A 26,686-nucleotide genomic window follows, 5' to 3' on the forward strand; every position below is an offset into this window, starting at 1 on the left:
CTGATCCCCACCTCTGATTCCGCAGCTCTGATTCCCGCCTCTGATTCCCCAACTCTGATTCACAGCCTCTGATTCCCCACCTCTGATTCCCCATCTCTGATTCCGCACATCTGATTCCCTGCCTCTGATTCCCCGACTCTAATCCCCACCTCTGATTCCCCAGCTCTGATTCCCCGCCTCTGATTCCCCAACTCTGATTCCCCGCCTCTGATTCCCCAGCTCTGATTCCCATCCTCTGATTCCCCGTGTTTGATTCCCTGCCTCTGATTCCACGCCTCTGATTCCCCATCTCTGATTCATCGCCTTTGATTCGCCACCTCTGATTCCCCATATCTGATTCCTCGCCTCTGTTTCCCCGCCTCTGATTCCCCGCTCTGATTCCCCATATCTCATTCCCCGCCTCTGATTCCCCATCTCTTATTCCCGGACTCTGATTCCCCACCTCTGATTCCCGGCCTCTTATTCAGGGCATCTGATTCCGGCCTCTGATTCCCCACCTCTGATTCCCCATATCTGATTCCCCACCTCTGTTTACCGGCCTCTGATTCCCCGCTTCTGATTCTGAATCCCTGCCTCTGATTCCCCATCTCTGATTCCGCACATCTGATTCCCTGCCTCTGATTCCCCACCTCTGATTCCCTATATCTGATTTCCCGCCTCTGTTTCCCCGCCTCTGATTCCCCGCCTCTGTTTCCCCATATCTAATTCCCAACCTCTGATGCCCCAACTCTGATTCCCTGCCTCTGATTCCCCGCGTTCTATTCCCTGCCTCTGATTCCCCGCCTGTGATTCCCCATCTCTGATTCACCACCTCTGATTCCCCACCTCTGATTCCCCATATCTAATTCCCCGCCTCTGTTTGCCCGACTCTGATTCCCCGCCTCTGTTTCCCCATATCTGATTCCCCGCCTCTGCATCCCCAACTTTGATTCCCTGCCTCTGATTCCCCAGCTCTGATTCCCCGCCTTTGATTCCCCCGTCTGATTCCCAGCCTCTGAAACCCCGTGTCTGATTTCTTGCCTCTGATTCCCCGCCTCTGATTCCCCATCTCTGATTCACAGCCTCTGATTCCCCACCTCTGATTCCCCATCTCTGATTCCGCACATCTGATTCCCTGCCTCTGATTCCACGACTCTGATCCCCACCTCTGATTCCGCAGCTCTGATTCCCCGCCTCTGATTCCCCAACTCTGATTCCCCGCCTCTGATTCCCCAGCTCTGATTCCCTGCCTCTGTTTCGCAACCTCTGATTCCCCACCTCTGATTCCCCATATATGATTCCCCACCTCTGTTTCCCTGCCTCTGATTCCCAGCCTCTGTTTCCCCATATCTGATTCCCCGCCTCTGATTCCCCAACTCTGATTCCCCGCCTCTGATTCCCCAGCTCTGATTCCCCACCTATGATTCCCCGTGTTTGATTCACTGCCTTTGATTCCCCGCCTCTGATTCCCCATCTCTGATTCACCGCCTTTCATTCGCCACCTCTTATTCCCCATATCAGATTCCCCGCCTCTGTTTCCCCGCCTCTGATTCCCCTCCTCTGTTTCCCCATATCTGATTCCCCGCCTCTGATTCCCCAACTCTGATTCCCCGCCTCTGATTCCCCAGCTCTGATTCCCCGCCTTTGATTCCCCCCGTCTGATTCCCAGCCTCTGAGTCCCCGTGTCTGATTTCCTGCCTCTGATTCCCCGCCTCTGATTCCCCATCTCTGATTCACAGCCGCTGATTCCCCACCTCTGATTCCCCATCTCTGATTCCGCACATCTGATTCCCTGCCTCTGATTCCCCGACTCTGATCCCCACCTCTGATTCCCCAGCTCTGATTCCCCACCTCTGATTCCCCATATCTCATTCCCCGCCTCTGATTCCCCAGCTCTGATTCCCGGACTCTGATTCCCAACCTCTGATTCCCGGCCTTTTATTCCCGGCATCTGATTCCGGCCTCTGATTCCCGGCCTCTGATTCCCTGCTTCTGATTCCCCATCTCTGATTCCGCAAATCTAATTCCCTGCCTCTGATTCCCCACCTCTGATTCCCCATATCTGATTCCCCGCCTCTGTTTCCCCGCCTCTGATTCCCCGCCTCTGTTTCCCCATATCTAAGTCCCCGCCTCTGATTCCCCAACTTTGATTCCCCACCTCTGATTCCCCAGCTCTGATTCCCCGCCTCTGATTCCCCGCATCTGATTCCATGCATCTGATTCCCAGCCTCTGATTCCCCAACTCTGATTCCCCGCCTCTGATTCCCCAGCTCTGATTCCCCGCCTCTGATTCCCCGTGTTTGATTCCCTGCCTCTGATTCCACGCCTCTGATTCCCCATCTCTGATTCATCGCCTTTGATTCCCCACCTCTGATTCCCCATATCTGATTCCCCACCTCTGTTTCCCGGCCTCTGATTCCCCGCTTCTGATTCTGAATCCCTGCCTCTGATTCCCCATCTCTGATTCCGCACATCTGATTCCCTGCCTCTGATTCCCCACCTCTGATTCCCCATATCTGATTTCCCGCCTCTGTTTCCCCGCCTCTGATTCCCCGCCTCTGTTTCCCCATATCTAATTCCCAACCTCTGATGCCCCAACTCTGATTCCCTGCCTCTGATTCCCCGCGTTCTATTCCCTGCCTCTGATTCCCCGCCTGTGATTCCCCATCTCTGATTCACCACCTCTGATTCCGCACCTCTGTTTCCCCATATCTGATTCCCCGCCTCTGAATCCCCAACTCTGATTCCCTGCCTCTGATTCCCCAGCTCTGATTCCCCGCCTTTGATTCCCCCGTCTGATTCCCAGCCTCTGAAACCCCGTGTCTGATTTCTTGCCTCTGATTCCCCGCCTCTGATTCCCCATCTCTGATTCACAGCCTCTGATTCCCCACCTCTGATTCCCCATCTCTGATTCCGCACATCTGATTCCCTGCCTCTGATTCCACGACTCTGATCCCCACCTCTGATTCCGCAGCTCTGATTCCCGCCTCTGATTCCCCAACTCTGATTCCCCGCCTCTGATTCCCCAGCTCTGATTCCCCGCCTCTGATTCCCCGTGTTTGATCCCCTGCCTCTGATTCCCCGACTCTGATCCCCACCTCTGATTCCGCAGCTCTGATTCCCCGCCTCTGATTCCCCAACTCTGATTCCCCGCCTCTGATTCCCCAACTCTGATTCCCTGCCTCTGATTCCCCAGCTTCATTCCCCGCCTTTGATTCCCCCCGTCTGATTCCCAGCCTCTGAATCCCCGTGTCTGATAACCTGCCTCTGATTCCCCGCCTCTGATTCCCCATCTCAGATTCACCGCCTCTGATTCCCCACCTCTGATTCCCCATCTCTGATTCCGCACATCCGACTCCCTGCCTCTGATTCCCCGACTCTGATTCCCCACCTCTGATTCCCCAGCTCTGATTCCCCGCCTCTGATTCCCCAACTCTGATTCCCCGCCTCTGATTCCACAGCTCTGATTCCCCGCCTCTGATTCCCCGTGTTTGATCCCCTGCCTCTGATTCCCCGCCTCTGATTCCCCATATCTCATTCCCCGCCTCTGATTCGCCAGCTATGATTCCCCGCCTCTGATTCCCCGCGTCTGATTCCCTGCCTCTGATTCCCCGCCTCTGATTCCACATCTCTGATTCACCACCTCTGATTCCACGCGTCTGATTCCCCGCCTCTGATTCCCCATCTCTGATTCCCCATCTCTGATTCCCCAATTCTGATTCCCCGCCTCTGATTCCCCAGCTCTGATTCCTCGCCTCTGATTCCCTTCCTTTGATTCCCAACCTCTGATTCCCCAACTCTGATTTCCCATATTGATTCCCTGCGTCTGATTCCCCACCTCTGATTTCCCACATTGATTCCCTGCGTCTGATTCCCCGCCTCTGATTCCCCAACTCTGATTCCCCGCCTCTGATTCCCCAGCTCTGATTCCCCACATCTGATTCCCCGTGTTTGATTCCCTGCCTCTGATTCCCCACCTCTGATTCCCCATATCTGATTCCCCGCCTCTGTTTCCCCACCTTTGATTCCCCGCCTCTGTTTCCCAATATCTAAGTCCCCGCCTCTGATTCCCCAACTCTGATTCCCCGCCTCTGATTCCCCAGCTCTGATTCCCCGCCTCTGATTCCCCGTGTTTGATCCCCTGCCTCTGATTCCCCGCCTCTGATTCCCCATCTTTGATTCACTGCCTTTGATTCGCCACCTCTGATTCCCCATATCTGATTCCTCGCCTCTGTTTCCCCGCCTCTGATTCCCCGCCTCTGATTCCCCATATCTCATTCCCCGCCTCTGATTCCCCATCTCTGATTCCCGGACTCTGATTCCCCACCTCTGATTCCCGGCCTCTTATTCCCGGCATCTGATTCCGGCCTCTGATTCCCGGCCTCTGATTCCCTGCTTCTGATTCCCCATCTCTGATTCCGCAAATCTAATTCCCTGCCTCTGATTCCCCACCTCTGATTCCCCATTTCTGATTCCCCGCCTCTGTTTCCCCGCCTCTGATTCCCCGCCTCTGTTTCCCCATATCTAAGTCCCCGCCTCTGATTCCCCAACTTTGATTCCCCACCTCTGATTCCCCAGCTCTGATTCCCCGCCTCTGATTCCCCGCATCTGATTCCATGCATCTGATTCCCAGCCTCTGATTCCCAGCCTCTGATTCCCAACCTCTGATTCCCCACCTCTGATTCCCCATATCTGATTCCACGCCTCTGTTTCCCCGCCTCTGATTCCCTGCCTCTGTTTCCCCATATCTGATCCCCGCCTCTATTTGCCCGCATCTGATTCCTCGCCTCTGTTTCCCCATATCTGATTCCCCGCCTCTGAATCCCCAACTCTGATTCCCTGCCTCTAATTTCCCAGCTCTGATTCCCCGCCTCTGATTCCCCGCGTCTGATTACCGGCCTCTGATTCCCCGCCTCTGATTCCCCATCTCTGATTCACAACCTCTGATTCCCCACCTCTGATTCCCCAGCTCTGATTCCCCACCTCTGATTCCGCACATCTGATTCCCTGCCTCTGATTCCCCGCCTCTGACTCCCCGCCTCTGATTCCCTGCCTCTGTTTCCAAACCTCTGATTCCCCACCTCTGATTCCCCATATCTGATTCCCCACCTCTGTTTCCCTTCCTCTGATTCCCCGCCTCTGTTTCCCCATATCTGATTCCCCGCCTCTGATTCCCCAACTCTGATTCCCCGCCTCTGATACCTCAGCTCTGATTCCCCACCTCTGATTCCCCGTGTTTGATTCCCTGCCTCTGATTCCCCGCCTCTGATTCCCCATCTCTGATTCACCGCCTTTCATTCGCCACCTCTGAGTCCCCATATCAGATTCCCCGCCTCTGATTCCCCGCCTCTGTTTCCCCATATCTGATTCCCCGCCTCTGATTCCCCAACTCTGATTCCCCGCCTCTGATTACCCAGCTCTGATTCCCCGCCTCTGATTCCCCGCATCTGATTCCCTGCCTCTGATTCCCCGCCACTGATACCCCATCTCTGATTCCCCGCAATAGAATCCCCGTGTCTGATACCCAGCCTCTGATACCCCGCCCCTGATTCCCCACCTCTGATTCCCCATATCTGACTCCCCGCCTCTGATCCCCTGCCTCTGATTCCCCGACTCTGATCCCCACCTCTGATTCCGCAGCTCTGATTCCCCGCCTCTGATTCCCCAACTCTGATTCCCCGACTCTGATTCCCAACTCTGATTCCCTGCCTCTGATTCCCCAGCTTCATTCCCCGCCTTTGATTCCCCCCGTCTGATTCCCAGCCTCTGAATCCCCGTGTCTGATAACCTGCCTCTGATTCCCCGCCTCTGATTCCCCATCTCAGATTCACCGCCTCTGATTCCCCACCTCTGATTCCCCATCTCTGATTCCGCACATCCGACTCCCTGCCTCTGATTCCCCGACTCTGATTCCCCACCTCTGATTCCCCAGCTCTGATTCCCCGCCTCTGATTCCCCAACTCTGATTCCCCGCCTCTGATTCCACAGCTCTGATTCCCCGCCTCTGATTCCCCGTGTTTGATCCCCTGCCTCTGATTCCCCGCCTCTGATTCCCCATCTCTGATTCACCGCCTTTGATTCGCCACCTCTGATTCCCCATATCTGATTCCTCGCCACTGTTTCCCCGCCTCTGATTCCCCGCCTCTGATTCCCCATATCTCATTCCCCGCCTCTGATTCGCCAGCTATGATTCCCCGCCTCTGATTCCCCGCGTCTGATTCCCTGCCTCTGATTCCCCGCCTCTGATTCCACATCTCTGATTCACCACCTCTGATTCCACGCGTCTGATTCCCCGCCTCTGATTCCCCATCTCTGATTCCCAATCTCTGATTCCCCAATTCTGATTCCCCGCCTCTGATTCCCCAGCTCTGATTCCTCGCCTCTGATTCCCTTCCTTTGATTCCCAACCTCTGATTCCCCAACTCTGATTTCCCATATTGATTCCCTGCGTCTGATTCCCCACCTCTGATTTCCCACATTGATTCCCTGCGTCTGATTCCCCGCCTCTGATTCCCCAACTCTGATTCCCCGCCTCTGATTCCCCAGCTCTGATTCCCCGCATCTGATTCCCCGTGTTTGATTCCCTGCCTCTGATTCCCCACCTCTGATTCCCCATATCTGATTCCCCGCCTCTGTTTCCCCACCTTTGATTCCCCGCCTCTGTTTCCCAATATCTAAGTCCCCGCCTCTGATTCCCCAACTCTGATTCCCCACCTCTGATTCCCCAACTCTGATTCCCCGCCTCTGATTCCCCAGCTCTGATTCCCCGCCTCTGATTCCCCGTGTTTGATCCCCTGCCTCTGATTCCCCGCCTCTGATTCCCCATCTCTGATTCACCGCCTTTGATTCGCCACCTCTGATTCCCCATATCTGATTCCTCGCCTCTGTTTCCCCGCCTCTGATTCCCCGCCTCTGATTCCCCATATCTCATTCCCCGCCTCTGATTCCCCATCTCTGATTCCCGGACTCTGATTCCCCACCTCTGATTCCCGGCCTCTTATTCCCGGCATCTGATTCCGGCCTCTGATTCCCGGCCTCTGATTCCCTGCTTCTGATTCCCCATCTCTGATTCCGCAAATCTAATTCCCTGCCTCTGATTCCCCACCTCTGATTCCCCATATCTGATTCCCCGCCTCTGTTTCCCCGCCTCTGATTCCCCGCCTCTGTTTCCCCATATCTAAGTCCCCGCCTCTGATTCCCCAACTTTGATTCCCCACCTCTGATTCCCCAGCTCTGATTCCCCGCCTCTGATTCCCCGCATCTGATTCCATGCATCTGATTCCCAGCCTCTGATTCCCAGCCTCTGATTCCCAACCTCTGATTCCCCACCTCTGATTCCCCATATCTGATTCCACGCCTCTGTTTCCCCGCCTCTGATTCCCCGCCTCTGTTTCCCCATATCTGATCCCCGCCTCTATTTGCCCGCATCTGATTCCCCGCCTCTGTTTCCCCATATCTGATTCCCCGCCTCTGATGCCCCGCCTCTGATTCCCCGCGTCTGATTACCGGCCTCTGATTCCCCGCCTCTGATTCCCCATCTCTGATTCACAACCTCTGATTCCCCACCTCTGATACCCCATATCTGATTCCCCGCCTCTGTTTCCCCGCCTCTGATTCCCCACCTCTGATTCCCAATATCTGATTCCCCGCCTCTGATTCCCCACCTCTGATTCCCCGCCTCTGATTCGCCAGCTATGATTCCCCGCCTCTGATTCCCCGTGTTTGATTCCCTGCCTCTGATTCCCCAACTCTGATTCCCCAACTCTGATTCACCGCCTTTGATTCGCCACCTCTGATTCCCCATATCTGATTCCCCGCCTCTGTTTCCCCGCCTCTGATTCCCCGCCTCTGATTCCCCATATCTCATTCCCCGCCTCTGAATCCCCATCTCTGATTCCCGGACTCTGATTCCCCACCTCTGATTCCCTGCTACTGATTCTGATTCCCTGCCTTTGATTCCCCATCTCTGATTCCGCACATCTGATTCCCTGCCTCTGATTCCCCATCTCTGATTCCCCATATCTGATTCCCAGCTTCTGTTTCCCCGCCTCTGATTCCCCGCCTCTGTTTCCCAATATTTAAGTCCCCGCCTCTGATTCCACAACTCTAATTCCCCACCTCTGATTCCACAGCTCTGATTCCCCGCCTCTGATTCCCCGCATCTGATTCCCTGCATCTGATTCCAAGCCTCTTATTCCCTGCCTCTGATTCCCAACCTCTGATTCCCCACCTCTGATTCCCCATATCAGATTCTCAGCCTCTGTTTCCCCGCCTCTGATTCCCCGCCTCTGTTTCCCCATATCTGATTCCCGGCCTCTGGTTCCCCGCCTCTGATTCCCCGCCTCTGATTCCCTGCTTCTGATTCCCCATCTCCGATTCCGCACATCTGATTCCCTGCCTCTGATTCCCCGCCTCTGATTCCCCGCCTCTGATTCCCTGCCTCTGATTCCCAACCTCTGATTCCCCACCTCTGATTCCCCGTGTTTGATTCCCCGCCTCTGTTTCCCCGCCTCTGATTCCCCGCCTCTGATTCCCCAACTCTAATTCCCCGCCTCTGATTCCCCATATCTGATTCCCCGCCTCTGTTTCCCCGCCTCTGATTCCCCACCCCTGTTTCCCCATATCTGATTCCCTGCCTCTGATTCCCCAACTATGATTCCCAGCATCTGATTCCCCAGCTCTGATTCCCCGCCTCTGATTCCCCGCATCTGATTCCCTGCCTCTGATTCCCAACCTCTGATTCCCCACCTCTGATTCCCCATATCTGATCCCCAGCCTCTGTTTCCCCGCCTCTGTTTCCCCATATCTGATTCCCGGCCTCTGATTCCCCGCCTCTGATTCCCCGCCTCTGATTCCCTGCCTCTGATTCCCCATCTCCGATTCCGCACATCTGATTCCCTGCCTCTGATTCCCCGCCTCTGATTCCCCGCCTCTGATTCCCTGCATCTGATTCCCAACCTCTGATTCCCCACCTGTGATTCCCCGTGTTTGATTCCCCGCCTCTGTTTCCCCGCCTCTGATTCCCCGCCTCTGATTCCTCAACTCTAATTCCCCGCCTCTGATTCCCCATATCTGATTCCCTGCCTCTGTTTCCCCGCCTCTGATTCCCCGCCCCTGTTTCCCCATATCTGATTCCCTGCCTCTGATTCCCCAACTTTGATTCCCAGCCTCTGATTCCCCAGCTCTGATTCCCCGCCTCTGATTCCCCGTGTTTGATTTCCTGCCTCTGATTCCCCGCCTCTGATTCCCCAACTCTAATTCCCCGCCTCTGATTCCCCATATCTGATTCCCTGCCTCTGTTTCCCCGCCTCTGATTCCCCGCCTCTGTTTCCCCGCCTCTGATTCCCCACCTCTGATTCCCAATATCTGATTCCCCGCCTCTGATTCCCCACCTCTGATTCCCCGCCTCTGATTCGCCAGCTATGATTCCCCGCCTCTTATTCCCCGCGTCTGATTCCCTGCCTCTGATTCCCCGCCTCTGATTCCACATCTCCGATTCACCACCTCTGATTCCCCGCATCTGATTCCCTGCCTCTGATTCCCCATCTCTGATTCCCCATCTCTGATTCCCCAATTCTGATTCCCCTCCTCTGATTCCCCGTGTTTGATTCCCTGCCTCTGATTCCCGGCCTCTGATTCCCCATCTCTGATTCACCGCCTTTGATTCACCACCTCTGAGTCGCCATATCTGATTCCCCGCCTCTGTTTCCCCGCCTCTGATTCCCCGCCTCTGATTCCCCATATCTCATTCCCCGCCTCTGAATCCCAATCTCTGATTCCCGGACTCTGATTCCCCACCTCTGATTTCCGGCCTCTTATTCCCGGCATCTGATTCCGGCCTCTGATTCCCGGCCTTGATTCCCTGCTTCTGATTCTGATTCCCTGCCTTTGATTCCACATCTCTGATTCCGCACATCTGATTCCCTGCCTCTGATTCCCCATCTCTGATTCCCCATATCTGATTCCCCGCCTCTGATTCCCTGCCTCTGTTTCCCAATATCTAAGTCCCCGCCTCTGATTCCCCAACTCTGATTCCCCACCTCTGATTCCCCAGCTCTGATTCCCCGCCTCTGATTCCCCGCATCTGATTCCCTGCATCTGATTCCAAGCCTCTGATTCCCTGCCTCTGATTCCCAACCTCTGATTCCCCACCTCTGATTCCCCATATCTGATTCCCAGCCTCTGTTTCCCCGCCTCTGATTCCCCGCCTCTGTTTCCCCATATCTGATTCCCGGCCTCTGATTCCCCGCCTCTGATTCCCCGCCTCTGATTCCCTATCTCCGATTCCGCACATCTGATTCCCTGCCTCTGATTCCCCGCCTCTGATTCCCCGCCTCTGATTCCCTGCCTCTGATTCCCAACCTCTGATTCCCCACCTCTGATTCCCCGTGTTTGATTCCCCGCCTCTGTTTCCCCGCCTCTGATTCCCCGCCTCTGATTCCCCAACTCTAATTCCCCGCCTCTGATTCCGCATATCTGATTCCCCGCCTCTGTTTCCCCGCCTCTGATTCCCCGCCCCTGTTTCCCCATATCTGATTCCCTGCCTCTGATTCCCCAACTTTGATTCCCAGCCTCTGATTCCCCAGCTCTGATTCCCCGCCTCTGATTCCCCGTGTTTGATTCCCTGCCTCTGATTCCCCGCCTCTGATTCCCCATCTCTGATTCACCACCTTTGATTCGCCACCTCTGATTCCCCATATCTGATTCCCCACCTCTGTTTTCCCGCCTCTGATTCCCCGCCTCTGATTCTCCATATCTCATTCCCCGCCTCTGAATCCCCATCTCTGATTCCCGGACTCTGATTCCCCACCTCTGATTCCCGGCCTCTTATTCCCAGCATCTGATTCCAGGCCTCTGATTCCCGGCCTCTGACTCCCCGCTTCTGATTCTGTTTCCCTGCCTCTGATTCCCCATCTCTGATTCCGCACATCTGATTACCTGCCTCTGATTCCCCACCTCTGATTCCCCATATCTGATTCCCCGCCTCTGATTCCCCGCATCCGATTCCCCATATCTGATTCCCCGCCTCTGTTTCCCCGCCCCTGATTCCCCGCCTCTGTTTCCCCATATCTGATTCCCCGCCTCTGATTCCCAACTATGATTCCCTGCCTCTGATTCCCCAGCTCTGATTCCCTGCCTCTGATTCCCCGCGTTCTATTCCCTGCCTCTGATTCCCCGCCTGTGATTCCCCATCTCTGATAAACCACCTCTGATTCCCCACCACTGATTCCCCATATCTAATTCCCCGCCTCTGTTTGCCCGCCTCTGATTCCCCACCTCTGATTCCCCATATCTAATTCCCCGCCTCTGTTTGCCCGCCTCTGATTCCCCGCCTCTGTTTCCCCATATCTGATTCCCCGCCTCTGAATCCCCAACTCTGATTCCCTGCCTCTGATTCCCCAGCTCTGATTCCCCGCCTTTGATTCCCCCGTCTGATTCCCAGCCTCTGAAACCCCGTGTCTGATTTCTTGCCTCTGATTCCCCGCCTCTGATTCCCCATCTCTGATTCACAGCCTCTGATTCCCCACCTCTGATTCCCCATCTCTAATTCCGCACATCTGATTCCCTGCCTCTGATTCCCCGACTCTGATCCCAACCTCTGATTCCCCAGCTCTGATTCCCCGCCTCTGATTCCCCAACTCTGATTCCCCGCCTCTGATTCCCCAGCTCTGATTCCCCGCCTCTGATTCCCCGTGTTTGATTCCCTGCCTCTGATTCCACGCCTCTGATTCCCCATCTCTGATTCATCGCCTTTGATTCGCCACCTCTGATTCCCCATATCTGATTCCTCGCCTCTGTTTCCCCGCCTCTGATTCCCCGCCTCTGATTCCCCATATCTCATTCCCCGCCTCTGATTCCCCATCTCTGATTCCCGGACTCTGATTCCCCACCTCTGATTCCCGGCCTCTTATTCCCGGCATCTGATTCCGGCCTCTGATTCCCCACCTCTGATTCCCCATATCTGATTCCCCACCTCTGTTTCCCGGCCTCTGATTCCCCGCTTCTGATTCTGAATTCCTGCCTCTGATTCCCCATCTCTGATTCCGCACATCTGATTCCCTGCCTCTGATTCCCCACCTCTGATTCCCCATATCTGATTTCCCGCCTCTGTTTCCCCGCCTCTGATTCCCCGCCTCTGTTTCCCCATATCTAATTCCCAACCTCTGATGCCCCAACTCTGATTCCCTGCCTCTGATTCCCCGCGTTCTATTCCCTGCCTCTGATTCCCCGCCTGTGATTCCCCATCTCTGATTCACCACCTCTGATTCCCCACCTCTGATTCCCCATATCTAATTCCCCGCCTCTGTTTGCCCGACTCTGATCCCCGCCTCTGTTTCCCCATATCTGATTCCCCGCCTCTGAATCCCCAACTTTGATTCCCTGCCTCTGATTCCCCAGCTCTGATTCCCCGCCTTTGATTCCCCCGTCTGATTCCCAGCCTCTGAAACCCCGTGTCTGATTTCTTGCCTCTGATTCCCCGCCTCTGATTCCCCATCTCTGATTCACAGCCTCTGGTTCCCCACCTCTGATTCCCCGCCTCTGATTCCGCACATCTGATTCCCTGCCTCTGATTCCACGACTCTGATCCCCACCTCTGATTCCGCAGCTCTGATTCCCCGCCTCTGATTCCCGGCCTCTTATTCCCAGCATCTGATTCCAGGCCTCTGATTCCCGGCCTCTGACTCCCCGCTTCTGATTCTGATTCCCTGACTCTGATTCCCCATCTCTGATTCCGCACATCTGATTACCTGCCTCTGATTCCCCACCTCTGATTCCCCATATCTGATTCCCCGCCTCTGTTTCCACGCCTCTGATACCCCGCCTCTGTTTCCCCATATCTAATTCCCCACCTCTGATGCCCCAACTCTGATTCCCCGCCTCTGATTCCACAGCTCTGATTCCCCGCCTCTGATTCCCCACATCCGATTCCCCATATCTGATTCCCCGCCTCTGTTTCCCCGCCCCTGATTCCCCGCCTCTGTTTCCCCATATCTGATTCCCCGCCTCTGATTCCCAACTATGATTCCCCGCCTCTTATTCCCCAGCTCTGATTCCCTGCCTCTGATTCCCCGCGTTCTATTCCCTGCCTCTGATTCCCCGCCTGTGATTCCCCATCTCTGATTCACCACCTCTGATTCCCCACCACTGATTCCCCATATCTAATTCCCCACCTCTGTTTGCCCGCCTCTGATTCCCCGCCTCTGTTTCCCCATATCTGATTCCCCGCCTCTGAATTCCCAACTCTGATTCCCTGCCTCTGATTCCCCAGCTTCATTCCCCGCCTTTGATTCCCCCCGTCTGATTCCCAGCCTCTGAATCCCCGTGTCTGATAACCTGCCTCTGATTCCCCGCCTCTGATTCCCCATCTCAGATTCACCGCCTCTGATTCCCCACCTCTGATTCCCCATCTCTGATTCCGCACATCCGATTCCCTGCCTCTGATTCCCCGACTCTGATTCCCCACCTCTGATTCCCCAGCTCTGATTCCCCGCCTCTGATTCCCCAACTCTGATTCCCCGCCTCTGATTCCCCAGCTCTGATTCCCCGCCTCTGATTCCCCGTGTTTGATCCCCTGCCTCTGATTCCCCAGCTCTGATTCCCCATCTCTGATTCACCGCCTTTGATTATCCACCTCTGATTCCCCATATCTGATTCCTCGCCACTGTTTCCCCGCCTCTGATTCCCCGCCTCTGATTCCCCATATCTCATTCCCCGCCTCTGATTCCCCATCTCTGATTCCCGGACTCTGATTCCCCACCTCTGATTCCCGACCTCTTATTCCCGGCATCTGATTCCGGCCTGTGATTCCCGGCCTCTGATTCCCTGCTTCTGTTTCTGATTCCCTGCCTCTGATTCCCCATTTCTGATTCCGCACATCTAATTCCCTGCCTCTGATTCCCCACCTCTGATTCCCCATATCTGAATCCCCGCCTCTGTTTCCCCGTCTCTGATTCCCCGCCTCTGTTTCCCCATATCTAAGTCCCCGCCTCTGATTCCCCAACTTTGATTCCCCACCTCTGATTCCCCAGCTCTGATTCCCCGCCTCTGATTCCCCACCTCTGATTCCACATATCTGATTCCCAGCCTCTGTTTCCCCGCCTCTGATTCCCCGCCTCTGTTTCCCCATATCTGATTCCCTGCCTCTGATTCCCCAACTTTGATTCCCAGCCTCTGATTCCCCAGCTCTGATTCCCCGCCTCTGATTCCCCGTGTTTGATTCCCTGCCTCTGATTCCCCGCCTCTGATTCCCCATCTCTGATTCACCGCCTTTGATTCGCCACCTCTGATTCCCCATATCTGATTCCCCACCTCTGTTTCCCCGCCTCTGATTCCCCGCCTCTGATTCTCCATATCTCATTCCCCGCCTCTGACTCCCCATCTCTGATTCCCGGACTCTGATACCCCACCTCTGATTCCCGGCCTCTTATTCCCAGCATCTGATTCCAGGCCTCTGATTCCCGGCCTCTGACTCCCCGCTTCTGATTCTGATTCCCTGACTCTGATTCCCCATCTCTGATTCCGCACATCTGATTACCTGCCTCTGATTCCCCACCTCTGATTCCCCATATCTGATTCCCCGCCTCTGTTTCCACGCCTCTGATACCCCGCCTCTGTTTCCCCATATCTAATTCCCCACCTCTGATGCCCCAACTCTGATTCCCCGCCTCTGATTCCACAGCTCTGATTCCCCGCCTCTGATTCCCCACATCCGATTCCCCATATCTGATTCCCCGCCTCTGTTTCCCCGCCCCTGATTCCCCGCCTCTGTTTCCCCATATCTGATTCCCCGCCTCTGATTCCCAACTATGATTCCCCGCCTCTTATTCCCCAGCTCTGATTCCCTGCCTCTGATTCCCCGCGTTCTATTCCCTGCCTCTGATTCCCCGCCTGTGATTCCCCATCTCTGATTCACCACCTCTGATTCCCCACCACTGATTCCCCATATCTAATTCCCCACCTCTGTTTGCCCGCCTCTGATTCCCCGCCTCTGTTTCCACATATCTGATTCCCCGCCTCTGAATTCCCAACTCTGATTCCCTGCATCTGATTCCCCAGCTTCATTCCCCGCCTTTGATTCCCCCCGTCTGATTCCCAGCCTCTGAATCCCCGTGTCTGATAACCTGCCTCTGATTCCCCGCCTCTGATTCCCCATCTCAGATTCACCGCCTCTGATTCCCCACCTCTGATTCCCCATCTCTGATTCCGCACATCCGATTCCCTGCCTCTGATTCCCCGACTCTGATTCCCCACCTCTGATTCCCCAGCTCTGATTCCCCGCCTCTGATTCCCCAACTCTGATTCCCCGCCTCTGATTCCCCAGCTCTGATTCCCCGCCTCTGATTCCCCGTGTTTGATCCCCTGCCTCTGATTCCCCAGCTCTGATTCCCCATCTCTGATTCACCGCCTTTGATTCGCCACCTCTGATTCCCCATATCTGATTCCTCGCCACTGTTTCCCCGCCTCTGATTCCCCGCCTCTGATTCCCCATATCTCATTCCCCGCCTCTGATTCCCCATCTCTGATTCCCGGACTCTGATTCCCCACCTCTGATTCCCGACCTCTTATTCCCGGCATCTGATTCCGGCCTGTGATTCCCGGCCTCTGATTCCCTGCTTCTGTTTCTGATTCCCTGCCTCTGATACCCCATTTCTGATTCCGCACATCTAATTCCCTGCTTCTGATTCCCCACCTCTGATTCCCCATATCTGAATCCCCGCCTCTGTTTCCCCGTCTCTGATTCCCCGCCTCTGTTTCCCCATATCTAAGTCCCCGCCTCTGATTCCCCAACTTTGATTCCCCACCTCTGATTCCCCAGCTCTGATTCCCCGCCTCTGATTCCCCACCTCTGATTCCACATATCTGATTCCCAGCCTCTGTTTCCCCGCCTCTGATTCCCCGCCTCTGTTTCCCCATATCTGATTCCCGGCCTCTGATTCCCCGCCTCTGATTCCCCGCCTCTGATTCCCTGCCTCTGATTCCCCATCTCTGATTCCGCACATCTGATTCCCTGCCTCTCATTCCCCGCCTCTGATTCCCCGCCTCTGATTCCCTGCCTCTGATTCCCAACCTCTGATTCCCCACCTCTGATTCCCAGTGTTTGATTCCCCGCCTCTGATTCCCCGCCTCTGATTCCCCGCCTCTGATTCCCCAACTCTAATTCCCCGCCTCCGATTCCCCATATCTGATTCCCCGCCTCTGTTTCCCCGCCTCTGATTCCCCGCCCCTGTTTCCCCATATCTGATTCCCTGCCTCTGATTCCCCAACTTTGATTCCCAGCCTCTGATTCCCCAGCTCTGATTCCCCGCCTCTGATTCCCCGCATCTGATTCCCTGCATCTGATTCCAAGCCTCTGATTCCCTGCCTCTGATTCCCTGCCTCTGATTTCCAACCTCTGATTCCCCACCTCTGATTCCCCGTGTTTGATTCCCCGCCTATGTTTCCCCGCCTCTGATTCCCCGCCTCTGTTTCCCAATATCTAAGTCCCCGCCTCTGATTCCCGAACTCTAATTCCCCACCTCTGATTACCCAGCTCTGATTCCCCGCCTCTGATTCCCTGCATCTGATTCCCTGCATCTGATTCCAAGCCTCTGATTCCCTGCCTCTGATTCCCAACCTCTGAGTCCCCACCTCTGATTCCCCATATCTGATTCCCAGCATCTGTTTCCCCGCCTCTGATTCCCCGCCTCTGTTTCCCCATATCTGATTCCCGGCCTCTGGTTCCCCGCCTCTGATTCCCCGCCTCTGATTCCCTGCCTCTGATTCCCCATCTCCGATTCCGCACATCTGATTCGCTGCCTCTGATTCCCCGCCTCTGATTCCCCGCCTCTGATTCCCTGCCTCTGATTCCCAACCTCTGATTCCCCACCTCTGATTCCCCGTGTTTGATTCCCCGCCTCTGTATCCCCGCCTCTGATTCCCCGCCTCTGATTCCCCGCCTCTGATTCCCTGCCTCTGATTCCCCATCTCCGATTCCGCACATCTGATTCCCTGCCTCTCATTCCCCGCCTCTGATTCCCCGCCTCTGTTTCCCCGCCTCTGATTCCCCGCCCCTGTTTCCCCATATCTGATTCCCTGCCTCTGATTCCCCAACTTTGATTCCCAGCCTCTGATTCCCCAGCTCTCATTCCCCGCCTCTGATTCCCCGCATCTGATTCCCTGCATCTGATTCCCCGCCTCTGTTTCCCCGCCTCTGATTCCCCGCCTCTGATTCCCCATATCTCATTCCCCGCCTCTGAATCCCCATCTCTGATTCCCGGACTCTGATTCCCCACCTCTGATTCCCTGCTACTGATTCTGATTCCCTGCCTTTGATTCCCCATCTCTGATTCCGCACATCTGATTCCCTGCCTCTGATTCCCCATCTCTGATTCCCCATATCTGATTATCCGCTTCTGTTTCCCCGCCTCTGATTCCCCGCCTCTGTTTCCCAATATCTAAGTCCCCGCCTCTGATTCCCCAACTCTAATTCCCCACCTCTGATTCCCCAGCTCTGATTCCCCGCCTCTGATTCCCCGCATCTGATTCCCTGCATCTGATTCCAAGCCTCTTATTCCCTGCCTCTGATTCCCAACCTCTGATTCCCCACCTCTGATTCCCCATATCTGATTCCCAGCCTCTGTTTCCCCGCCTCTGATTCCCCGCCTCTGTTTCCCCATATCTGATTCCCGGCCTCTGGTTCCCCGCCTCTGATTCCCCGCCTCTGATTCCCTGCCTCTGATTCCCCATCTCCGATTCCGCACATCTGATTCCCTGCCTCTGATTCCCCGCCTCTGATTCCCCGCCTCTGATTCCCTGCCTCTTATTCCCAACCTCTGATTCCCCACCTCTGATTCCCCGTGTTTGATTCCCCGCCTCTGTTTCCCCGCCTCTGATTCCCCGCCTCTGATTCCCCAACTCTAATTCCCCGCCTCTGATTCCCCATATCTGATTCCCCGCCTCTGTTTCCCCGCCTCTGATTCCCCACCCCTGTTTCCCCATATCTGATTCCCTGCCTCTGATTCCCCAACTTTGATTCCCAGCATCTGATTCCCCAGCTCTGATTCCCCGCCTCTGATTCCCCGCATCTGATTCCCTGCATCTGATTCCAAGCCTCTGATTCCCTGCCTCTGATTCCCAACCTCTGATTCCCCACCTCTGATTCCCCATATCTGATCCCCAGCCTCTGTTTCCCCACCTCTGTTTCCCCATATCTGATTCCCGGCCTCTGATTCCCCGCCTCTGATTCCCCGCCTCTGATTCCCTGCCTCTGATTCCCCATCTCCGATTCCGCACATCTGATTCCCTGCCTCTGATTCCCCGCCTCTTATTCCCCGCCTCTGATTCCCTGCATCTGATTCCCAACCTCTGATTCCCCACCTCTGATTCCCCGTGTTTGATTCCCCGCCTCTGTTTCCCCGCCTCTGATTCCCCGCCTCTGATTCCCCACCTCTAATTCCCCGCCTCTGATTCCCCATATCTGATTCCCTGCCTCTGTTTCCCCGCCTCTGATTCCCCTCCCCTGTTTCCCCATATCTGATTCCCTGCCTCTGATTCCCCAACTTTGATTCCCAGCCTCTGATTCCCCAGCTCTGATTCCCCGCCTCTGATTCCCCGTGTTTGATTCCCTGCCTCTGATTCCCCGCCTCTGATTCCCCATCTCTGATTCACCGCCTTTGATTCGCCACCTCTGATTCCCCATATCTGATTCCCCACCTCTGTTTCCCCGCCTCTGATTCCCCGCCTCTGATTCTCCATATCTCATTCCCCGCCTCTGATTCCCCACCTCTGATTCCCGGCCTCTTATTCCCAGCATCTGATTCCAGGCCTCTGATTCCCGTCCTCTGACTCCCCGCTTCTGATTCTGATTCCCTGCCTCTGATTCCCCATCTCTGATTCCGCACATCTGATTACCTGCCTCTGATTCCCCACCTCTGATTCCCCATATCTGATTCCCCGCCTCTGTTTCCACGCCTCTGATTCCCTCTGTTTCCCCATATCTAATTCCCCACCTCTGATGCCCCAACTCTGATTCCCCGCCTCTGATTCCACAGCTCTGATTCCCCGCCTCTGATTCCCCACATCCGATTCCCCATATCTGATTCCCCGCCTCTGTTTCCCCGCCCCTGATTCCCCGCCTCGGTTTCCACATATCTGATTCCCCGCCTCTGATTCCCAACTATGATTCCCCGCCTCTTATTCCCCAGCTCTGATTCCCTGCCTCTGATTCCCCGCGTTCTATTCCCTGCCTCTGATTCCCCGCCTGTGATTCCCCATCTCTGATTCACCACCTCTGATTCCCCACCACTGATTCCCCATATCTAATTCCCCGCCTCTGTTTGCCCGCCTCTGATTCCCCGCCTCTGTTTCCCCATATCTTATTCCCCGCCTCTGAATCCCCAACTCTGATTCCCTGCCTCTGATTCCCCAGCTTCATTCCCAGCCTTTGAATCCCCCCGTCTGATTCCCAGCCTCTGAATCCCCGTGTCTGAAAACCTGCCTCTGATTCCCCGCCTCTGATTCCCCATCTCAGATTCACCGCCTCTGATTCCCCACCTCTGATTCCCTATCTCTGATTCCGCACATCCGATTCCCTGCCTCTGATTCCCCGACTCTGATTCCCCACCTCTGATTCCCCAGCTCTGATTCCCCGCCTCTGATTCCCCAACTCTGATTCCCCACCTCTGATTCCCCAGCTGTGATTCCCCGCCTCTGATTCCCCGTGTTTGATCCCCTGCTTCTGATTCCCCAGCTCTGATTCCCCATCTCTGATTCACCGCCTTTGATTCGCCACCTCTGATTCCCCATATCTGATTCCTCGCCACTGTTTCCCCGCCTCTGATTCCCCGCCTCTGATTCCCCATATCTCATTCCCCGCCTCTGATTCCCCATCTCTGATTCCCGGACTCTGATTCCCCACCTCTGATTCCCGACCTCTTATTCCCGGCATCTGATTCCGGCCACTGATTCCCGGCCTCTGATTCCCTGCTTCTGATTCTGATTCCCTGCCTCTGATTCCCCATTTCTGATTCCGCACATATAATTCCCTGCCTCTGATTCCCCACCTCTGATTCCCCATATCTGAATCCCCGCCTCTGTTTCCCCGTCTCTGATTCCCCGCCTCTGTTTCCCCATATCTAAGTCCCCGCCTCTGATTCCCCAACTTTGATTCCCCACCTCTGATTCCCCAGCTCTGATTCCCCGCCTCTGATTCCCCACCTCTGATTCCCCATATCTGATTCCCAGCCTCTGTTTCCCCGCCTCTGATTCCCCGCCCCTGTTTCCCCATATCTGATTCCCTGCCTCTGATTCCCCAACTTTGATTCCCAGCCTCTTATTCCCCAGCTCTGATTCCCTGCCTCTGATTCCCCGCTTTCTATTCCCCGCCTCTGATTCCCCAACTCTAATTCCCCGCCTCTGATTCCCCATATCTGATTCCCTGCCTCTGTTTCCCCGCCTCTGATTCCCCGCCCCTGTTTCCCCATATCTGATTCCCTGCCTCTGATTCCCCAACTTTGATTCCCAGCCTCTGATTCCCCAGCTCTGATTCCCCGCCTCTGATTCCCCGTGTTTGATTCCCTGCCTCTGATTCCCCGCCTCTGATTCCCCATCTCTGATTCACCGCCTTTGATTCGCCACCTCTGATTCCCCATATCTGATTCCCCACCTCTGTTTCCCCGCCTCTGATTCCCCGCCTCTGATTCTCCATATCTCATTCCCCGCCTCTGACTCCCCATCTCTGATTCCCGGACTCTGATTCCCCACCTCTGATTCCCGGCCTCTTATTCCCAGCATCTGATTCCAGGCCTCTGATTCCCGTCCTCTGACTCCCCGCTTCTGATTCTGATTCCCTGCCTCTGATTCCCCATCTCTGATTCCGCACATCTGATTACCTGCCTCTGATTCCCCACCTCTGATTCCCCATATCTGATTCCCCGCCTCTGTTTCCACGCCTCTGATTCCGCGCCTCTGTTTCCCCATATCTAATTCCCCACCTCTGATGCCCCAACTCTGATTCCCCGCCTCTGATTCCACAGCTCTGATTCCCCGCCTCTGATTCCCCACATCCGATTCCCCATATCTGATTCCCCGCCTCTGTTTCCCCGCCCCTGATTCCCCGCCTCTGTTTCCCCATATCTGATTCCCCGCCTCTGATTCCCAACTATGATTCCCCGCCTCTTATTCCCCAGCTCTGATTCCCTGCCTCTGATTCCCCGCGTTCTATTCCCTGCCTCTGATTCCCCGCCTGTGATTCCCCATCTCTGATTCACCACCTCTGATTCCCCACCACTGATTCCCCATATCTAATTCCCCGCCTCTGTTTGCCCGCCTCTGATTCCCCGCCTCTGTTTCCCCATATCTGATTCCCCGCCTCTGAATCCCCAACTCTGATTCCCTGCCTCTGATTCCCCAGCTTCATTCCCCGCCTTTGATTCCCCCCGTCTGATTCCCAGCCTCTGAATCCCCGTGTCTGAAAACCTGCCTCTGATTCCCCGCCTCTGATTCCCCATCTCAGATTCACCGCCTCTGATTCCCCACCTCTGATTCCCCATCTCTGATTCCGCACATCCGATTCCCTGCCTCTGATTCCCCGACTCTGATTCCCCACCTCTGATTCCCCAGCTCTGATTCCCCGCCTCTGATTCCCCAACTCTGATTCCCCACCTCTGATTCCCCAGCTGTGATTCCCCGCCTCTGATTCCCCGTGTTTGATCCCCTGCCTCTGATTCCCCAGCTCTGATTCCCCATCTCTGATTCACCGCCTTTGATTCGCCACCTCTGATTCCCCATATCTGATTCCTCGCCACTGTTTCCCCGCCTCTGATTCCCCGCCTCTGATTCCCCATATCTCATTCCCCGTCTCTGATTCCCCATCTCTGATTCCCGGACTCTGATTCCCCACCTCTGATTCCCGACCTCTTATTCCCGGCATCTGATTCCGGCCTCTGATTCCCGGCCTCTGATTCCCTGCTTCTGATTCTGATTCCCTGCCTCTGATTCCCCATTTCTGATTCCGCACATCTAATTCCCTGCCTCTGATTCCCCACCTCTGATTCCCCATATCTGAATCCCCGCCTCTGTTTCCCCGTCTCTGATTCCCCGCCTCTGTTTCCCCATATCTAAGTCCCCGCCTCTGATTCCCCAACTTTGATTCCCCACCTCTGATTCCCCAGCTCTGATTCCCTGCCTCTGATTCCCCACCTCTGATTCCCCATATCTGATTCCCAGCCTCTGTTTCCCCGCCTCTGATTCCCCGCCCCTGTTTCCCCATATCTGATTCCCTGCCTCTCATTCCCCAACTTTGATTCCCAGCCTCTGATTCCCCAGCTCTGATTCCCCGCCTCTGATTCCCCGTGTTTGATTCCCTGCCTCTGATTCCCTGCTTCTGATTCCCCATCTCTGATTCCGCAAATCTAATTCCCTGCCTCTGATTCCCCACCTCTGATTCCCCATATCTGATTCCCCACCTCTGTTTCCCGGCCTCTGATTCCCCGCTTCTGATTCTGATTCCCTGCCTCTGATTCCCCATCTCTGATTCCGCACATCTGATTCCCTGCCTCTGATTCCCCACCTCTGATTCCCCATATCTGATTTCCCGCCTCTGTTTCCCCGCCTCTGATTCCCCGCCTCTGTTTCCCCATATCTAATTCCCAACCTCTGATGCCCCAACTCTGATTCCCTGCCTCTGATTCCCCGCGTTCTATTCCCTGCCTCTGATTCCCCGCCTGTGATTCCCCATCTCTGATTCACCACCTCTGATTCCCCACCTCTGATTCCCCATATCTAATTCCCTGCCTCTGTTTGCCCGACTCTGATTCCCCGCCTCTGTTTCCCCATATCTGATTCCCCGCCTCTGAATCCTCAACTCTGATTCCCTGCCTCTGATTCCCCAGCTCTGATTCCCCGCCTTTGATTCCCCACCTCTGATTCCCCATCTCTGATTCCGCACATCTGATTCCCTGCCTCTGATTCCCCGACTCTGATCCCCACCTCTGATTCCGCAGCTCTGATTCCCCGCCTCTGATTCCCCAACTCTGATTCCCCGCCTCTGATTCCCCAGCTCTGATTCCCCGCCTCTGATTCCCCGTGTTTGATTCCCTGCCTCTGATTCCCCGCCTCTGATTCCCCATCTCTGATTCACCGCCTTTGAATCGCCACCTCTGATTCCCCATATCTGATTCCTCGCCTCTGTTTCCCCGCCTCTGATTCCCCGCCTCTGATTCCCCATATCTCATTCCCCGCCTCTGATTCCCCATCTCTGATTCCCGGACTCTGATTCCCCACCTCTGATTCCCGGCCTCTTATTCCCGGCCTCTGATTCCCTGCTTCTGATTCCCCATCTCTGATTCCGCAAATCTAATTCCCTGCCTCTGATTCCCACCTCTGATTCCCCATATCTGATTCCCCGCCTCTGTTTCCCCGCCTCTGATTCCCCGCCTCTGTTTCCCCATATCTAAGTCCCCGCCTCTGATTCCCCAACTTTGATTCCCCACCTCTGATTCCCCAGCTCTGATTCCCCGCCTCTGATTCCCCGCATCTGATTCCATGCATCTGATTCCCAGCCTCTGATTCCCAGCCTCTGATTCCCAACCTCTGATTCCCCACCTCTGATTCCCCATATCTGATTCCCCACCTCTGTTTCCCCGCCTCTGATTCCCCGCCTCTGTTTCCCCATATCTGATCCCCGCCTCTATTTGCCCGCATCTGATTCCCCGCCTCTGTTTCCCCATATCTGATTCCTCGCCTCTGAATCCCCAACTCTGATTCCCTGCCTCTAATTTCCCAGCTCTGATTCCCCGCCTCTGATTCCCCGCGTCTGATTACCGGCCTCTGATTCCCCGCCTCTGATTCCCCATCTCTGATTCACAACCTCTGATTCCCCACCTCTGATACCCCATATCTGATTCCCCGCCTCTGTTTCCCCGCCTCTGATTCCCCACCTCTGATTCCCAATATCTGATTCCCCGCCTCTGATTCCCCACCTCTGATTCCCCGCCTCTGATTCGCCAGCTATGATTCCCCGCCTCTGATTCCCCGTGTTTGACTCCCTGCCTCTGATTCCCGGCCTCTGATTCCCCATCTCTGATTCACCGCCTTTGATTCGCCACCTCTGATTCCCCATATCTGATTCCCCGCCTCTGTTTCCCCGCCTCTGATTCCCTGCCTCTGATTCCCCATATCTCATTCCCCGCCTCTGAATCCCCATCTCTGATTCCCGGACTCTGATTCCCCACCTCTGATTCCCTGCTACTGATTCTGATTCCCTGCCTTTGATTCCCCATCTCTGATTCCGCACATCTGATTCCCTGCCTCTGATTCCCCATCTCTGATTCCCCATATCTGATTCCCCGCTTCTGTTTCCCCGCCTCTGATTCCCCGCCTCTGTTTCCCAATATCTAAGTCCCCGCCTCTGATTCCCCAACTCTAATTCCCCACCTCTGATTCCCCAGCTCTGATTCCCCGCCTCTGATTCCCCGCATCTGATTCCCTGCATCTGATTCCAAGCCTCTTATTCCCTGCCTCTGATTCCCAACCTCTGATTCCCCACCTCTGATTCCCCATATCTGATTCCCAGCCTCTGTTTCCCCGCCTCTGATTCCCCGCCTCTGTTTCCCCATATCTGATTCCCGGACTCTGGTTCCCCGCCTCTGATTCCCCGCCTCTGATTCCCTGCCTCTGATTCCCCATCTCCGATTCCGCACATCTGATTCCCTGCCTCTGATTCCCCGCCTCTGATTCCCCGCCTCTGATTCCCTGCCTCTGATTCCCAACCTCTGATTCCCCACCTCTGATTCCCCGTGTTTGATTCCCCGCCTCTGTTTCCCCGCCTCTGATTCCCCGCCTCTGATTCCCCAACTCTAATTCCCCGCCTCTGATGCCCCATATCTGATTCCCCGCCTCTGTTTCCCCGCCTCTGATTCCCCACCCCTGTTTCCCCATATCTGATTCCCTGCCTCTGATTCCCCAACTTTGATTCCCAGCATCTGATTCCCCAGCTCTGATTCCCCGCCTCTGATTCCCCGCATCTGATTCCCTGCATCTGATTCCAAGCCTCTGATTCCCTGCCTCTGATTCCCAACCTCTGATTCCCCACCTCTGATTCCCCATATCTGATTCCCAGCCTCTGTTTCCCCGCCTCTGATTCCCCGCCTCTGTTTCCCCATATCTGATTCCCGGCCTCTGGTTCCCCGCCTCTGATTCCCCGCCTCTGATTCCCTGCCTCTGATTCCCCATCTCCGATTCCGCACATCTGATTCCCTGCCTCTGATTCCCCGCCTCTGATTCCCCGCCTCTGATTCCCTGCCTCTGATTCCCAACCTCTGATTCCCCACCTCTGATTCCCCGTGTTTGATTCCCCGCCTCTGTTTCCCCGCCTCTGATTCCCCGCCTCTGATTCCCCAACTCTAATTCCCCGCCTCTGATTCCCCATATCTGATTCCCCGCCTCTGTTTCCCCGCCTCTGATTCCCCACCCCTGTTTCCCCATATCTGATTCCCTGCCTCTGATTCCCCAACTTTGATTCCCAGCATCTGATTCCCCAGCTCTGATTCCCCGCCTCTGATTCCCCGCATCTGATTCCCTGCATCTGATTCCAAGCCTCTGATTCCCTGCCTCTGATTCCCAACCTCTGATTCCCCACCTCTGATTCCCCATATCTGATCCCCAGCCTCTGTTTCCCCGCCTCTGTTTCCCCATATCTGATTCCCGGCCTCTGATTCCCCGCCTCTGATTCCCCGCCTCTGATTCCCTGCCTCTGATTCCCCATCTCCGATTCCGCACATCTGATTCCCTGCCTCTGATTCCCCGCCTCTGATTCCCCGCCTCTGATTCCCTGCATCTGATTCCCAACCTCTGATTCCCCACCTCTGATTCCCCGTGTTTGATTCCCCGCCCCTGTTTCCCCATATCTGATTCCCTGACTCTGATTCCCCAACTTTGATTCCCAGCCTCTGATTCCCCAGCTCTGATTCCCCGCCTCTGATTCCCCGTGTTTGATTCCCTGCATCTGATTCCCCGCCTCTGATTCCCCATCTCTGATTCACCGCCTTTGATTCGCCACCTCTGATTCCCCATATCTGATTCCCCACCTCTGTTTCCCCGCCTCTGATTCCCCGCCTCTGATTCTCCATATCTCATTCCCCGCCTCTGACTCCCCATCTGTGATTCCCGGACTCTGATTCCCCACCTCTGATACCCGGCCTCTTATTCCCAGCATCTGATTCCAGGCCTCTGATTCCCGTCCTCTGACTCCCCGCTTCTGATTCTGATTCCCTGCCTCTGATTCCCCATCTCTGATTCCGCACATCTGATTACCTGCCTCTGATTCCCCACCTCTGATTCCCCATATCTGATTCCCCGCCTCTGTTTCCACGCCTCTGATTCCCTCTGTTTCCCCATATCTAATTCCCCACCTCTGATGCCCCAACTCTGATTCCCCGCCTCTGATTCCACAGCTCTGATTCCCCGCCTCTGATTCCCCACATCCGATTCCCCATATCTGATTCCCCGCCTCTGTTTCCCCGCCCCTGATTCCCCGCCTCTGTTTCCACATATCTGATTCCCCGCCTCTGATTCCCAACTATGATTCCCCGCCTCTTATTCCCCAGCTCTGATTCCCTGCCTCTGATTCCCCGCGTTCTATTCCCTGCCTCTGATTCCCCGCCTGTGATTCCCCATCTCTGATTCACCACCTCTGATTCCCCACCACTGATTCCCCATATCTAATTCC

This window comes from Narcine bancroftii, chromosome 7, assembly GCF_036971445.1.
Source record: "Narcine bancroftii isolate sNarBan1 chromosome 7, sNarBan1.hap1, whole genome shotgun sequence".
NCBI classification, from domain to species: Eukaryota; Metazoa; Chordata; class Chondrichthyes; order Torpediniformes; family Narcinidae; genus Narcine; species Narcine bancroftii.